This window comes from Emys orbicularis, chromosome 2 (genome assembly GCF_028017835.1).
Source record: "Emys orbicularis isolate rEmyOrb1 chromosome 2, rEmyOrb1.hap1, whole genome shotgun sequence".
In the NCBI taxonomy this organism is placed as follows: Eukaryota; Metazoa; Chordata; order Testudines; family Emydidae; genus Emys; species Emys orbicularis.
In genome coordinates, this window is record NC_088684.1 from 38,935,035 (window position 1) to 38,947,941 (window position 12,907).

Genomic DNA, 12,907 nt, shown 5'->3' on the forward strand with positions numbered 1-12,907 from the left:
GGGCCGGACAAATGGAAGCCCCGGGCTGGATCCGGCCTGCGGGCTGTAGTTTGGAGACCCCTGCAGTAGACAGTATGGCAGTGGAAGTTAAAGGAAGCTTAAGTAGACTGTTAGAGATACTCAATCCTGAAAAGACTGAGGCACATGCTGAACTTCACTCTGCGAATAGTCTGTTTCAAGGCAATGGGATGACTCAGATATGTGAAGTTAAACTTGTTCCTAGGTGTACACTTTTTTTGATCAAAATTGTCTTAGATAAGGAAGCTCTGAGAGATGAGTGACTAGAAGGTAAACCATGTTTGAGTGACTTCCAGTTACGTGCATTTAATTAATTTTTTCAGTGATGAGTGGTACCAGCGTTGCATTCATCAGTAGTTGGTACATTACTCTCAAATCACCAGAAAGGCCAAACTAGCTAATCAGAGTATGACTTTGAACAATAATTCTTCTTAGAGTAATTGCACATGTCTATGCCATAGTAGGTGTGTGTGTGTCTTTGGCACGATTGTCAGAGAACTTTTTCCCTCAGCAGTACCTGTCAGGGCAGCTTGAGTGCCCTCCATCACTGTGCACCACTACCTGCTGGTATAAGAGGGCAGAGCTGCCCCTGAGTGCACTCGGTTCCTACTGACTGCCAGTGATGGTTGTTGAAGTGCTTCCAGACTTGCTATCGCAAGTTCATTTCCTTCACTCTGTCTATGGTATGTTTCTCACTTAGTAGTTAGAGAGAGGTTTTACCCAATTTTATTTTTGATATTAGAGCCAAGCCTCGCTCTCTGGGGTCCAAGTCCTGCTGGTTATATGCCAGACTGATGCCAGTCAGTGACCTACACCTCAGCTGCCTGAATTTTCTGTGTGGGGGTGTCCCACATTAGTGACAAGTATCACATTTGCAGAGGGTTTAAGGCTCACTCAAAGACAGAGCAGCAAAACTGAAGTGTCTCCTTATGGAGGTGGCAGATTCAGAAATGGGGCCCACCACCATGTCTGTGGCCATTCTGGACACTATGGGGTGTCCCTCCCCTTGCTAGAACCTCTCCTCACCTGTCTGACTTGACTTCCTCGAGGGTGCACCAAGTTCATCAGCACCACAGACAGGGTTCTCAGATACCCGGTACCATGCAACTGGCAGTTGCTTAGACAGCTTCTCCACTGAAAGAGGCAGATTAACCATTGCCTCAGTGTCCTGGTGTGTGTCCTTCCTCATCTCCAGATGAGTTTGTAGAAATGGTGAGCAATTTTTTTTTTTTTTTTTTTCACCACCAGAGGATTACAGGGCTGACAAAGAACTGCTTAAAAAGGACTCCGTTAGATATTCAAGCAGAAGAGGTCCACCAGAAATCCCCCAAGCCAGTAGACACTGTAGCTTCTGCGGGACCCTCCTGAGCGGCGCTTCTGATTAACTAAGCAATTCTGGAACCAGTTAAAATGCTTTGGCAGACCCCTTCTACTGCCTACATTGAAATAGACAGAGAGGTGACACTATGTCCTTCTAAGGGCTTCAAAGACCTCTACTTTCACCTGCCCCTTGTCTCTTGGGTGGTGGCAGCAGCTAAGTAGCGGGAGAGGCAGAGTCTCCCCGCATCGACTCCGAAGAGTAAAGAATCAGAGGCTGGACCTGTTTGGTCATAAACTTTGACAGAAGGGCTGCAGCTAAGAATTGCTAATCAGCAAGCTCTCCTAAGTTGTGACAACTTCACCCTATGGGAACGCATCATGAAGTTTAAAGATAGGCTACAAGAGAATTCCAGGCAAGAGTTCACTCTTATGGTAGAGAAGAGTAAGTTGGTGTAAAGGACAGCTCATCAAAACAGTTTGGATGCAGCAGACTCAGCAGCTTGTTCCATGGCATCTGCTATTTCTATGAGGTGGTGATCATGGCTGTAATCTTCTGATCTCCCTCCTGTAGTACAGTAGACCATCCAGGATTTGCCATTTGAGGGTCCATCCCTCTTTTTGGAAAAGACTGATGATAAACTGCATAGCCTAAAAGATTCAAGGGTAGCACTGAAATCCCTTTGGAATTTACACTTCAGCAACAAAGACGAAACTATTCCACTCTTGATAGGCTCATAGATATAAGAGCTTTATACCTTGGCCCCAAGACCTGCTGAGAAAAAAGTGCAGGAATTACCGGAGGTGACCACTGCCCCCATCATGCAATAGCTGGTTCCTCTCGACCAACAGCACAGTATAAACATGCATTTTGACAGGCTTGTCAAGGGCAGCATACCTGTACTTGCAGATCAATCTGTTCCTACCCATACCTTTGCCAGTTATCTATCCCACTTCCTCCATATTTGGACTCAAGTCATATTGGATCGGTGCAACGTAAGCATAGTGGATCTGGGGTAATCCCTTGAATTTGTTTTTGTCCCCAGTCCCTCTTCAGGGATCAGTCTCATGAGACCATTCTTCAGCAGAGGGTCCAGTCTCTCCTTCTAGCAGGAGTAATAGAGGAAGTTCCTCTGTTCCTCAGGGGGAAGGGTTTTTATTCCTCTACTTCCTTATTCCCAAAGCAAAAGGCAGTCTGACCTATTTTAGGTCTAAGTAAGTTAAACAACTACTTGAAGAAAGTAAAGTTCTGCGGGGTTACACCTAGCTCCCATCATTCCTTCCCTGGAACAGGGCAACTGGTATGCTGCTCTTGAGTTAAAGGACACTTTCTTCCATACAGTGATCCGTTCAGACTGCTCCAAGTTCCTCAGGTTCATAGGCCAAATGGAAGCACTGTGAATTGGTAATGTGTTCCATTAGCTATCACAAAGTGTGTGGAGTCAGTAGCTGAATATCTGAGAAGATTGGGAATCTGTGTATTCCCCTATTTGGATGACTGGTTGGGGAGGGGCCAGTCTCACTTTCAAGTGCTGTCCAGCATGGCCATCATTCTGTCCACCTTCAATGCATTGGGTCTTACTCAGTTAAGACATGTATCAGTTCTAAAACCTATATGAAGAATAGAGTTTATCAGAACACTCCCAGGTGCTATACAAAGCAGAGTGTTTCTGCCCCATTCAAGTTTCCAAGTGCTCCAAACCCTTTTATTGAATTTAAAAGCATATCCGATCACTACAGCACACATTTGCCTCAGACTTCTGGGGCAGATGTACCTATCTGACACAACACACCAGACTGCACCTCAGGAGGCTTCAGGATTGGCTAGCTTCATTCTATGCCCCCCATTGTCAATGTCTAGACAGATTTATTTCACATTCTAGAGGTAATTTTGTCCTCTCTGAACTGGTGGGCAGGTCCTCAGAATGTTTGTACAGGAGTTCTTTGTTTCTGTGCAGCCATCACTCACATTGGTCACATATGTCTTGTCTCTGGGTTGGGGGAGCGGGAGGAACACATCAGAATCCTACAAGTGCAAGGGACATTGCCCTCACAGGATCTGAGGACTAGTACAAACATCTAGGAACTACAGTAGAATCTCAGAGTTACAAGTATCAGAGGGGTAGCTGTGTTAGTCTGTATCCACAAAAACAACGAGGAGTCCGGTGGCACCTTAAAGACTAACATTTATTTGGGCATAAGCTTTTTGTTTTTTACCCACGAAAGCTTATGCCCAAATAAATGTTAGTGTCAGAGTTACAAACACTTCAGGAATGGAGGTTGTTGGTAACTCTGAACAAAGCGTTATGGTTGTTCTTTCAAAAGTTTACAATTGAATATTGACTTAATACAGATTTGAAACTTTACTATGCAGAAAAAAAATGCTGCTTTTAACCATCTTAATTTAAATAAAACAAGCACAGAAACAGTTTCCTTACCTTGTCAAATACATCTTTAAACCTTTTCCTTTTATTTTTTAGCCATTTAATACGGTGCTGTACTGTATTTGCTTTTTTTGGTCTCTGCTGCTGCCTGATTGCGTATTTCCAGTTCCAAATGAGGTCTGTGGTTGACCAGTCAGTTTATAACTCTGAGGTTCTACTGTATGTGCTACCCATCTAGCCTGCTCAACCTTCTGTCCACATGTTCGGGAGGGAGGGAGGGGGAATCTGTCAGTGTTCACATAAACATAGTTTCTATATTCTCTGTTAACAAATAGGGAGGGGCGCATTCTTACCAACTGTGCCAGAAGGCAGTTCTGCCTTGGGAGTTCTGTGTAATAAGCAGAATAAGTTGCAAATTGCTTAAGAAGGTCTTAAAGGGTCATTTCATCTGGATGTGGCCATATCCATCTTCCAGCTGTGGGGAACTGCCCAAGTGGACCTGTTTGTAACAAGGGTCAACGGAAAATGCCACTAGTTCTGCTCCCAAGGGGAGTCACAGCACTGGGTCTTTGGATGCTTTCCTGCTATCATGGATGAATTCCCTGGTGTATGTGGCCTTTCCTCTGATACCATTACTATCCAGAGTCCTGTTCAAGGGCAAGCAGGATCATGCTTGCTGCATACATATAGCAGCAGCATGGCCTCAACCCTGGTTCTCAACTCTGTTAGCATTATTAGTGAGGCTTCCTCTACCCCTCCCATTAGATTCAGATGAGATTTCTCAGGACCATGGCTGTCTGCTCCGTCCCAGCCTACAGGCCCTCCACTTGACAGTGTGACTGGTTCCTGGCTAATACCATTGGGAATGGCTGGTTTGAAGAACATTTCAGGAGGTGCTTCTGAATAGCAGACAGCCTTCAATTAGGCATACTTATCTGGCCAAATGGAAACATTTTTCTATTTGGTTTCAGCGGAGAAGTGTGTGTCTCTAGTACATGCTTCCATTAACCACATTTTGGATTATCTATTGCACCTAAAACAGCAAGGTCTAACAGTTCCATTAAAGTATATTTGGGAGTGATTTTGGCATTCCACCCTCCAGTGGGTAGGTAGTAAATAACTTTTTTCCAACCCCGTAACTATTAGATTTCTAAAAGGGTTTGTACAGACTATACCCTCCAATACAAGAACCTGTTTCCTCATGGGATCTCAATCTTGTGCTAACAAAATAATGGGGCCTCTCTTTGAACCTCTCATGGCTTGCTCCCTACTCCACCCCTCTAAGAAAGTGGTGTTTTTGGTAGCGATAACCTCAGCAAGGAGAGTGGGTGAACTGGGAGCCTTGGTTTCAGACCCGCCTTGTACAATTTTCCATAAGGATAAAGTTTACATTTGCCCTCACCCAGAATTCTTGACAAAGGTGGCTTCAAATTTCCACATTAATCAGGCAATGTATTTACCAATGTCTTTCCTGATGAACAGAAGCTTGATTCATTGGATGTGAGGAGAGCAGGGGTTTTCTACTTGGGCCACACCAGACCTTTAGGTGTTCAGTGCGGTTATTTGCTGCAATTGCAGCCAGGATGAAAGGCAAACTGGTTTCAACTCGGGATTTCCTCCTGGATTTCCTCTTGCATTTCCTCTTGTTGGTGCTTCCAATTAGCTAATGACATACCACCCCTTAGAGCATTGGCTCATTCGACTAGAGCGCAAGCAGCTTCAACAGTGTTCCTAGCGCAAATCCCTGTTCGAGACATTCGCAGAGCAGCAACTTGGTTAGTCATCAGTATACTCTTGCTACTCATTATGCTGTTTTCTGTCAGTCCAGAACAATGCCAGTTTTAGACAAGTTGTTCTACTGTTGCTATTGAGGTAGAGTCTGAGGCTGCCTCCACGTTAATCTGCTTATGAGTCACCTACAGTGGAATGGATGTGCAATCACTCAAATTAAAACGGTTACCTGCCTTTCCATACTGTTGCTCTTCGAGATGAGACACATATCCGTTCCACAACCTCACTGTCCTTCTCCACTCTGTTAGAGTCTATCTGGTAAGAAGGAACTGAGGAGGATCAAGGGCGGCTCTTCCCTTTTATACGGGCATGCAGTGGTGAACATCGGTGGAGGGCACTTGGCCATCCTGACCTGTACTGCTGAGGGAAAAAATTCTCTTGACAACTGTGCATGAGGCGCACATGTATACCTGCAGTGGATTGGACATGTGCAGCACATCTCAAATAACAAGAGTTACATTAAAGTAGGTAACCACTTTTTGTCTAAAGCCATACTTTAATATGCATTTTGCAAGAACTTTAATTTCTGTAAAATATATGAACTTCGTTTTTCTTTGGTGTACGACTGTTTTGTTCTCTCTAAAGAAGACTCTGTTTTCAGTTGAACTACCGCTTAGCTGTTTGTAATGCACTGCAATGTGAGAATGCGCTCTTGCTGTGTTAGGACAAGGGCTCTTTCAGGCCAATGGTTGGCTTTATCTAATTGTGTTGCCAAAATACCATGATGGTTAGTGCATTAGAAATATCTAGATGAGTGGATATAGTTTCTGGGGAAACTATTTGTCAGTGTAAGTATATGGCAAACTTTTTTGAACAGCATCTACTGCATGGTTACACATAAATAAAATGAGATTAAATATAAAATTATACACAAACTGTATTTGAAAGGATGTTGTTAAGGTTGTAAACTGAAGAAGTCAAAAGTTAAGAAATGCCAGAATTAAGGAAGGTTGTGCATCCTTAATTCATCCACCTGTATGTATCCAGTCTTTAATTATATTTTGTGTTCCTCCCCGCCCCCCCCCCCCCCCCCCCCCCAGGTCCCTTGAATCATTCAGTGCACACTTAATGAGCAGCTAGTCAATATTTTGTTTTCTTCTTGTTCAATGTGTGGCTCCATGCCTTACTCACTGCATACTGTTCAAACACTGCTCTACACAGAATTTTTAATTTCCTCGGTCTATAGCTCGGTCTTTTCCTTGGTCTCATCGCTATAGTATCTAAGTGCTTTACAAACGTTAATTTATCTTCTTAAAACTTCTTTGATAGAGTGTTAACCTCACTTTACAGATGAGGAGCTGAGGACAGAGATAAAGGTAAAAAGTATCCAGTAATTTTGGGTTCCCAGTTTGGGACACCTAGGACATGATTTTATTTTATTTTTTCCCCCTAGAGTACTTGCATTACGTAGCCCTTCATATTCAAGCTCAGCTCCCACTGATGTCAGCTGCACCTGTGAGGGTTCAGCATTTCTGCAAATCAGACCCCACAATATCAAATTGGGCACCTAAAAAATGAGAAACGCACAATTAGTGACAACCTGTGACCTGATTTCCCCCATTCCCAAGCTTGATCTATTCTGACCAGTTCCCTGTCAGAGTCCTGCCTCTTTCAAATCCATGGCACATCATCCCATTTCCATTCTCTTCCTCAGATCAGTCCAGTTCTGCTCCACAGGTTTCTCATTCCAGGCCCACTCTCCTTTCTTTCCCTATCCAGGCTCCCAGTCCCAATCTCCTTGCCCAGTAGTCCCACTTCCGTCAGCCCTGTTCCTTGTCTAATCTACCTCTCTCCTTTCCCTCTTGGCCACAGTTGTGCCCTGCCCATGTTCCCCAGTCTCACTGGTTCCCAGTCTTTCTCCCCAGAGTCCTTCCAACCGGTGTTTCTCTCCTCCCTCCCCCCCCCCCCAGCTCTTTGTCCCAGTCTGTGTGCCTAGATAGTCCCCCTCCCCTTGGGTCCTTGTAAGATTTGTCTCCCCTTCACCTCAGCCTCCCCACCCGACTTGTTCCCAGAATCTTATTCTCTGTTCCTCATCTGATCTCAGCCTTCCCCCTTCTTCCACTTGAATTTCCAGTCCCAGTTGTTCCAGTCCTAGTCTGCCCCCACACCAAGATCCTTGTCCCAATCTACTCCCCCAAGCCCTGCAGATCCATCTTGCGGCCCCGCTGCATTTGAATCGGGCAGCTTCACGCTTCTTGGGCCCAGTAGGGTGGTCATTGAGAGCACAGGAGAGAGACTCTCTCTGCTTTCACTTCCAGGGCCAAGACTGGCCCCTACATGGACCGCAGCAGCCCAAAGCAAGAATTGCAGGGAAAGTTCTGCTTATCCCCGGGCTGGAGCATGCTCAGTGTGGATAGAATCTTTGGAGATTTTAGTTGTTTAAACTCTAAGTCTCTGCTAATCATTTGTGAATTGTGACCTGCCCCCCCTCCTCCCAGATGCTTATAACATGACTAAATTTGACTGGATTTTCACAGGGATGGCCAAAGGCACATCCTTGAAACAAAGGCCCCCTCTACCAAATTTCAATTGCCTGTTCTAGAGTATGGGGGTACTAGAGCGTTTCAGAGAAAAGATTGCAAACATTTTTTAACATAGGCAAAATGTATTTTTCCCTAGCCTTGTTCTCGGGAATGGCTGACCTTAGTGGCAATTTAAAAAAAAAAAAATTGCCTGAGGCAGATGCCCAAATGATTAAAGTTTGGTGAAGGTATAAGTAATTTAAAGTGGAGTCTTATAATGGGAAGTGTCAGGCAATCTTAATAGGCAGCGCTTCTAGACCAGCATAGAAATAAGAAATAGACTGTTGTTAACCTGTAGAAGTTGGGTGAGTCATAACACATTTGACTGCTTGTTACTCTGGCTTCCAACTTGAACAGTGTAAGGTTATTACTTCCCCCCCCCCCCCCCCCCCCAGCTTAGTGTATGATTATTTGCTTAGCCTCCCCTCAGCCTTAGAGGGAGCTGCTGCTTAACTACAGTACACTACATCCACCCTTCCTGCAATCCTGCTGTTGCCTTTTGGGGTCAGCCAGCTTCTTAATTGCTGCTTCACTCCAGCATGTGTTGCACGTTGCAGCCAATTAAATGTACAAAGTAGTATGCTGTTTTCACACTGCAGCCCTGGATTATACACCATAAAAGGATAGAGTGAAGCATGCCATCTTGGGAGCTCAGAAGCTTACTCTTTTATGTGAGCTATGAACTGCAAAGTGAAATTTATCAAAGACTTCATAACGTCTTAGAATGGACAGACTAACTGCAGACACAGCACAATAAATTGAAACGGAGCATGACAGGGATCATCTATTAAAAATAGTTTTAGAAATCAAGAAAAAATGCTTGACAAACACCCTTTCCTCTCCTCCACTCCCCATATTTTTGAAAGATAATATTCTTTCTTGATCTTTAAATACATTCAAACCCCATTTATCCACCATTCAATTATCCGGCTTTCCATATTAACCGAACAACCAGCGCACAGGTCCAGAAGCGGGTGATCTCTCGTGTGACCACGAGATGGCGCTACAGCCTTGCACTTTCCTATTCTTGGGCTTATGCGAAGAATATCCTCTCTGGCCCCGATCCCAGTTAATTAGATAAATGGGGTTCTGCTGTACTCCCCCCCCACCCCCCTCCATCTATTTTCATCTACTTCCAGTAGGCTTTTCTGTTACCTTTTTATTTGCATTTGTTTGTTGTTCAGTGCCTTACTAAAGGATAGGGTATTAAAATATCAGTACTAATACTAGTTTTCGGTAGACCACCTAATTGTAAAAATTCCTAAAATATTTTAAACATTCTATTTTTACTTGCAAAGATGCTATTATGAAAGTTAAAACATAAACATAGCCCAAGTCCCAAAGTGTAGTTGTGTGTAGGGTGTTTATACATCAGAAAAATGGCTATACTGGGTCATTCCAATGGTCTATCTAGGCCAGTATCCTGTCTTTTGGCAGTAGCTGGTGCCAGATGCTTCAGAGGGAGTGAACAGAACAGGTCAGTTATCAAGTGATCCATCTGCTGTCTTCCAATCCCAGCTTCTGGCAGCCAGAGGTTTAGGGACACCCAGAGCAGGGGGTTGCGTCCCTGACTGTCTTGGCTAATAGTCATTGATGGACTTATCTTCCCTGAATTTATCTAATTCTCTTTTGAACCCAGTTATACTTTTGGCCTTCACAACATCTCTTGGCAACGAATTTCCCAGGTTGACTGTGCATTGTTTGAAGAGGTACTTCTTTATGTTTGTTTTAAATCTGCTGCCTGTTCATTTCACTGGGTAACCCCAGGTTCTTCGTCTAGCACAATGGGGCTTCTAGTTGCTATTGTGGTTCAAATAATAAATTAAATGATTTAACTTGAAGGTATTTCCTGTTTATAAGACAAAAATATATCCAGACTAACACTCATTCCTTTGCACTCAGTTTATGGTTGTGGGTTAGTAACTGTAAAGCACTTCTGTATCTGGTTGACACATTTGACTGATTAAGTTAATTGCACTGATATTAGGAACTTTCTTTGTATAACTAGAACTTCATATAGTGATTGGTTTAAAGTGCTAGAGAAAATTGATTGTAACACTTATACGTGTACTGTTGGTTGTGTAGGAATGGCACAGCTTGTGCTATGTAGTTTTCATGTTTGCTTAACTGTAAAAATACATATACCATAGCAAACAGTTTAAAAAAAAAACTTAATTGTGTTTGAAAGATCCCCTTTCATAGCATAAAATGTCCCTTTTAATAAAATGTTAATGCCTTTGAAGTGGAATTATATAAGTGCTTCCTCTAGTGTATTTGTGTAATTATTTTCCTTGGAACTGTAGGAGGAAATAAATGGCTTCAAGTAAACAGTGAGGTTCCTGGCTTCCAGGAGAACTTCCTTCAAAAGTAAAGTAACTATTTTGTTTTTTTGACAAGTAAAACTGAACTTTTTTTTTTTTTTTTTTTTTTTTTTTTTTTTTAAGTCTTGCTGTGTGCTGTCTAAGTCTTAGATTGTAAACTGAGACACTTTCCTTCTAGGTCCTTTAGGGAAGGAGTTACTACAGGAAGCGCCCCACTAGATTTATTCCCATCTATTGCATTATGAGGTTTAAAAGGCCAAACTTGCCTTTGGAGATGAGTTCCCATGCAGGAAAGAGGCAATCCGCCAAAGTTTTTTCTGTAGTGATGTTGAATGTTGTACAGTGGGTATGTCTGCATTAGAGCGACTGTACCGGCATAGCTATGCCAGCATAGACCCATAGCGTAAATGCCACATAACCTGATAGAAGGGACTTTTCTGTTGATTTAGGATCACTACCTCCCTGAACAATGTCATATATGTCGACAGAAGCACTCTTCTGATGACATAGCTGTGTCAACACTGGGTTTATGTTGGTATAGTTATATCAATGAGGGGTGTGGAAACTAAAAGTGCTGAGTACCTTTAGTTTCTAGCAACTTCAGGTAGAATTTTAGGTGTTCAGTACCTTTTGAAAATCAGGCCCCATGATGTCTTTGGGATGCTCAGAGACTGTTGCTTTTGTCTCCACTCAATCCCATTGTCAAAGCTGGGTTAGCAAAGCATACTGCTTTAACGCCACGTTATAATCTTTCAGGTATTCCTGATAGTTTGTTCTCTTCAGATTTAGAAATCTTGTGTTATTTCCAAACTTTTAGTTCAGGTGCACTTCACCTCAGTGTGTGGGGGGAAATACCTCTTTGTGTTAGTAAGATGTTACATGGGTCTCTGTTGATCAAGCTGGTTTGATATGAATTAAATATGTCAATATGAAAATCATATTTAAATATAAAATGATCTTTGGTTCAGTAATTTTGCCAGATGGCCTTTGATAACTAAAGTAGAGCATATTCTGATCTAATCTTCGCATGTTTGTTTTTTAACAGCTCAGTGATTTTGAAATTACAATAGAATCTATTAATCAGGGAATCCTGATAGAAAAGTTATCTAAGTTATTTAATTCTTTTAAAAAGTATTTCTCTAGGGTTTTTTGCTCACAAACCATTCAGCAGGTTTACAGCTCCACAAAACATATTACTTTCCATTTTATAAAATTAACTGTAATGAAAAAGTGAATGCATTCCCCCCTCCCCCCAGTAGGCTATAGTTAATTACTAAAACAGGGTAGCAATCCACACATGCCCTGCTAAAATTGGAAGCTGTTCATGGATAGGGACTGTCACTTTGTGTTTTGTAGAATGTTAGCACAGTGGGACCCTGATCTATGATTGGGTCCTTGAGCACTACTACAGTATAAATAAATAATGATATTAGGATATAAAGTAAATATTAGCTGTTGTATCATCTTCAGGCATTCATGAACTAAACAAAAGTTACTCAAACATTGGAATTTCACAAAGCTTATAACTACACTAGGCTATAGATATCTCTAACTATTCTTAATGTACATCACTTTTAAAGTATATTCAAATCCCTTACACTTCATAAGTACCTTTCAATTCTTTTTAAAGAAATAAGCCAGTTGCTAGAGAAGAGCACTCTGTCCCTGTTGTAATGTTTTAATAGAATGTACACTGTCAGCATTATAACAGTTCTTGCACAACTTAATTGCAAAAGGAGATGATTGTAGGAGTTAACGGCCTCATTCTGGAAGGTACTGAACAAAGTCAATTTGAGTTTTGAAGGGTTGCTCTGTACTTCCTAGGATCAGACCTTAGGTGGCTATGATATAAACTGATATATCAATTACTAATAAATACAATTTCTAAAAATCTTTAATTTTCCAAGTGAAATGGTGACATTTTCCCATGAATTTGGAAATGTAAGAAATAATGTTCAGGTACATCTCTTTCGGGGCAGAAATGAAGTTTCACATTTCTTTATGGTGGGATAAGCTCACTTTAACACTTTTTCCTCCCTCCATCACCCAGTTGAAGTACTCTGAATTTTAAGAGAGACTGCCTTTCTTCTGCCTGTTGAGTATGGTACAATTGAATTTACACAGACTTCATATCTTTTGATTCTAATATGTTTCTTCCTGACATCAATAAAGGAAAGTATAATCTGAAAATAAAAGTTCATATGTCAGGATGACATTGTCCTGACTGCATAAAAGAAAATACAGACATACACGGTTATTGACACATTCTTAAATACTGAAGTAGAGCCTAGGTCTAAAGAAAACACTTTTCTGCTCCTCCCCCAGTTGCCCATAGAAGTAGCCATAAAAGCCATATTTAAACTGTTTTGTTGCCTTTTCTTTTTTCCAAACTTTCATCCTCTTTGCTGCATATTTGCGAACATTTAACAGTAACAATTGACCTTTGTATTTGGCTTTTGTGAGATTGTGGAATGTCTGACTAGCATTGTTCAAACAAAAAGCTGAACAGATGAAGACAGTCTCTTAGTTACTCTTCTGGCTCTGTAGGCAAAGG

General features: G+C 42.1%; 1 protein-coding gene across 3 annotated transcripts in view; it reads left to right on the forward strand.

The window, feature by feature from the left end:
- RNF19A (ring finger protein 19A, RBR E3 ubiquitin protein ligase) overlaps positions 1 to 12,907 on the forward strand; it is a 102,057-nt gene that overhangs the window by 11,983 nt on the left and 77,167 nt on the right. Inside the window, exon 3 of one of the 3 annotated variants that reach the window (XM_065399474.1) lies at positions 5,759 to 5,974. The exons of the other annotated variants lie outside the window; for them this stretch is intronic. The gene's annotated coding sequence lies outside the window, so the exon portion shown is untranslated. The remainder of the gene's footprint in view (positions 1 to 5,758; positions 5,975 to 12,907) is intronic. 3 annotated transcript variants of the gene reach the window in all.